We start from the raw sequence: 4913 nt of genomic DNA on the forward strand, positions 1-4913 counted from the left end.
GGAGAGTCCAACCATCTTACCTTTGGCCTCCAAGGAAACAATTTGGGTTGGGAATTGTCCAAGCTTAGCACAGGTGGGTCGTTGGATGGCTTCAATCTCCTACCCACATCTTTTTCCAAACCCAAAATCTCTTTCTTGCAATTTCTGAGTTGATCAATCCCAAAGTGGGGTTCTTGTTCCATTACCTTATGATTTACTTCATCTTCAATTTCAACTTGAAACCAATCTGCTTTTACCGACCCTCCTTGTATCATTTCTTGCTCACAAACACACTGTCCATTCAAACAATACTCACATTGAATGAAAGGTTCTTCTTGCATCCCCTTAATCTCGACCACATCATACTCGTTCCGCCCAACTTCTTCATTACCGATCACTAGCACATCATCTCTATAAGGAACTTGAATTGCTTGCTCAAATTCTTGTTGTTCCTCAGAGAGTGTGTCAATTATCCCTCCTAATTGATGCTCAAGGTTTTTATAGGAGGCTTCATGACATCTTAGTGTGGTCTCCATATCTCGGACGCAGACATCGGATGCTTGAATAAAGTTAGCTAATACTCTATGCAACTGAAGTGCATCCTCTCTGAGTATCTCACTCTTTTGACATTCCTCTTGAGGTGCTTCGCAATATTGTCCATCACTATTCCACAAGAAGTTTTGGTAGCACTTTTCCATTGGATGATTTGTGTTGCAACAAGCAATGCTCTGTTGTTGTGAAGCAATAATTCTATCAACCTATTTACTTAGAGCTTCAACTCAAGAATACAGAGCAATGAGCGGATAAATCATCATTTAAACTCCTTGCAAGAAAAAGTTAGACATGACAAAAGAAAACAAATGAGAATGATGGAAGAATAAGAAAGTGCAAAGTGTCTCTAAAATGATTATTCCCCGGCAATGCCACGAAAAACTTGACACGACCGAATATGCGTGTAAACCGCAAGTGCACAGGTGTCGAAGTAATAAATCCCACGTGAGTGGGTATCGTATCCATAGGGAATAGTGAATAGAAACACAACGATTGCTATCTAACTATGATGAGAATAAATCAAGGGTATGATGAATGAGATTTATATAAAAAAAATAAAAGAAATAAAAATGAGTGGCACAATAAAATTGAGAGATATAGCAATCGATATAAATGGGGTACTCGGATATTGTTCTGCCTAGGACAATTGTTTCAAGTGCATAACCAACTATTATGCTTCCTAATTAATGCATTAATGAATCGTGAAAATCCTTCAATACACGGTCCCAAATCTAAGGTCAACCGTGACTAACTCTATACTATTTCCCAGAGGAGAAATCGAACAATCTCAACACCTCGCACTCGGATAGAATCGCATGGAGTTCTAGGGATTACAAGTGATAAACCCTCTTCCTAGATATAGACCTAACTCTTTGGTCCAGGTGAGAGGTTCCTAGTCACAATTAAGCCCTAGGTGCTAAAATCACTTCAACGCTTCACTCCGTTGCCTTTGCAACTAAGCCCCAGCGGAAGGTCATTCCTTAGCCCGTTCACTCTACTATGATCACAAAGAACTCAAGGAAATGGAGGTAGGATAAATCACGTCGAAGGGGAAAGGGGACGCTCCGCTACCTCGACTCACCCTCTCAACCCTCTCCAATCTAGCTTTGTCTAACTCTCGTGGTGTGTCACTCACTCACAAGGGTTACCAAGGTGAAACTCTCAACCCTAGTGTTACTCTAAGGGAGCATTCAATCAATCAAGCATTCAAGATTGGAACTCAAATAAAACATCAATTAATGAAAGCATAATAGAAGGTTAAATGAAACAAATACATCCTAGTGTTCACAAATCCAAGTACCCACTAGGGGGTTTAGCTCTCCATGGAGCTAGTTACAATCAACAATGAAATCGAATGTAAAAACAAGTAATCCATAGAAAAACCCCTCGGTAGTTGTGTCGATGATCTTGTGGAGTGGCCTCGTCTCCTCTAAAGGTCCCCTTGTCCGGCCTAGGGCACACTTCGCAGGATCGGTGCCGACGAAAGCTCCCCCAATAGCCTTCTTCCAAGTGGAGTGCGATGTCGAAGCCGTAGAACCACTCCAAAACCCTTGCCAATACCTCTCAAAACCGTAGCCGTCATCCTCTTGAAAGTTGGGGAAAATATGGAGAAAAGAATGCTGAAATTGGGTTAAAAAACAGCTTTAAATAGGGCTGAAATCGGGCATCCACACGCCCCTATGGATTCTCCACATTGGCCTATGGAAATTCCACACGGGCATGGATAATGTCCACACGCCCGTGTGGATTCTCTGAACTTCACTTTTTTGCCTGGCTGTGAACAGAATGTATGTTTTCATCGAGGTAACGTAAACAGGCACACGTTTACGTCGTAGATCACCTTGCTTCTTCAATAAACGGCTTCATTGCTGAAGATCTTGCTATCAATGCACAAGCCAGGATACTCGAATGTGACTGCCTTTGTGCCCCTCCAAATCATTGTGCTAACTTGAATACAAGGAAGTTGGCACACATTCTTGCATCTTTAACTCGACTTATGACTTCACCTTTGAACGTTCTCAAGATTTTCCTCCAAATATTGCATTCACAACCTACATTGGCTTTTTTCTTTAACATTCGGCTTCACAACCCTATACGCATAAAAGTAACATAAATGCACACATATTAACGCAAAATCTGATAAAAGTAATGCTTATCATAAGGAAAGAATACTTCGCATTCTTTTTACACAAGCGCTTATCACTACCTCTAGGGTGTATAAAGCTGCTACAATTTCAGTATAGTGTGAAATAAGGTCATTGTTAGGTAAGTTGATCCAACACTGCATGGGGCGCATAAATTAGTGTAATCACACACACACTCGGGGAGTACAAGGTTAGAGTGAAATTTATCATTTTTGATCAACTAAACACACACTGACAAGTGGTGTCCTATTCCCCTCTTTTGAAATTCCTATATTACTAAGATCAGCGGTCATGCATTCATCTTCTTTCTTATGTGTTGATGTGTTTTTCTTGAGGACAAGCAAATGTTCAAGTGTGAGGGTATTTGATGAGTGCATTTCATATATATATTTCCATATTATTTCCATGTATTTATCTTGTCTTTAAGTGTTTATTTATTGTGATTCGGTGCTACAATGGATATTATTGTGTGTTGTGCAGGAAAATAGGTTATTGTACAAAAGAGTATGATCCTACACAATTACAATGGGAAAAGATGTGAAATTACAGTACTCTCAGGCCAGACACGGTCTCCGCACCACCGTGCGCGTCCCTTTTATTATTCCAAGTGATTTTTGTAGCTGAGTCCTGTAGTATTCATTGTAGCTCAACTTTGGAGAAGGCGCACGATTTGTGTGCCCCTAGCATGACCATGCTAGGAGGCAAAATAGGGGCATGTCTATGCTACAATTCTATGATTCAATTGTTTGGGCATTCCAGTGATAATCAGGGGGAGTGAAACGACCATGCGCAGGGCGTGTCATTCCTGAAAACTACTATTTAAGTCAAATCTAGGGCATCTTCTCTTTATCCTTTCTTCCTTCTTCTTGTGGGCGGCTGCCAAGCTTTTCCCTTTTACTTTTCTAGGACCAGAGTGGAGCTACGGTCGAAGATCGTGAGTGGAGCAAATCTAAGCCGGTGATACTTCATTGAAGCATCGTTGGAGTGGTTGAAAAGCAAAGAGGGGAGTCTTTCATGGCTTCATTACCTGTTGTTTTCTTTAGTCATTTATGGATATGTAAAACTATAAGGGGCTAGCCACTCTGTGCTCCCTTGGATTTATGAACTTGGATGTTTATGTGCTTTGCTGATTTAATTACTTTTAATAGTCTATGAAGTTCTATTGGTTTTTTGTGTTTAATCATGTGTTTGCATAACTTGATGTGTATGAGTTGCACAGTTGGTTGTGTAATACTTCGTGTACGGATTGCCATAGTTGTAGTTACCCTGTGTGATTACAAAACTCGATGTGTATGGAAACCCATAGTTACCTTAGCAAAACTTGGGGTATTTGACAACCATAGATGCAAAATTTCTCTTCAGCACACACAAGAACCTTAGGATGTACCTGGTAGGTATTAGGAGCAAGTCCATTGCATGTTTCTCCAGCGGATTAATATGGGGCACAGCTCTATTTCTGTGTGTCTCACCTAGTTCCATCCCAACCCTTACCTGTCATCTTTCCCCCCTTTAAAATCTAGTTGTAACCCTTTTACCAACCATCATTAATCGGTTAGACATTAGAAGATTAATTAGTACTTTGACTCCAGTCCCTATGGTTCGACAACCCTACCACTCACGGGGTTTCACTGTATTACTTGTGTGCGACCCATGCACTTGTGGAGAGCTCATCAATCAGGGTTTGGATTAAAAACCGAAAAAATTAGATATTTCGAAAAGAAAACAAAGGATTAGGGTCTAGATTTAAAAATAGGAGACATTCCCAAAATTAAAACATGGCATTAGGTTTTTGATTAAAAAATAGATGGCATTCCAAAAAGAAAACTTGGGATTAGGTTTTCGATACATTATAAGCAGAAAACATAGGATATGATTTTGATTGAAACATAGGAGACATTCTGAAAAAAAAACATATGATTAGGGTTTTCATCCAAAATTAGGAGGCATTCCGAAAAAAAATATAGTATTAGGGTGTCGCTAAAAAATTGGAGACATTCCGAAATGAAAAGATTATATTAGGGTTTTTGCTTCAAAACAGATGATTAGGAGACATTCGGAAAAGAAAACATAGGATTAAGGTTTTGATTAAAAAATAGGAGATATTCTAAAAAGAAACCATAGGATTAGAATTTTGATTCAAAACTGATAAATAGGAAACAATTTTGAAAATAAAACATAGGATTTGGGTTTTGATTAGAAAATACAATACATTACAAAAACAAAATATAAGATTAGGCT

This window comes from Dioscorea cayenensis, chromosome 1, assembly GCF_009730915.1.
Source record: "Dioscorea cayenensis subsp. rotundata cultivar TDr96_F1 chromosome 1, TDr96_F1_v2_PseudoChromosome.rev07_lg8_w22 25.fasta, whole genome shotgun sequence".
Lineage (NCBI taxonomy): Eukaryota > Viridiplantae > Streptophyta > Magnoliopsida > Dioscoreales > Dioscoreaceae > Dioscorea > Dioscorea cayenensis.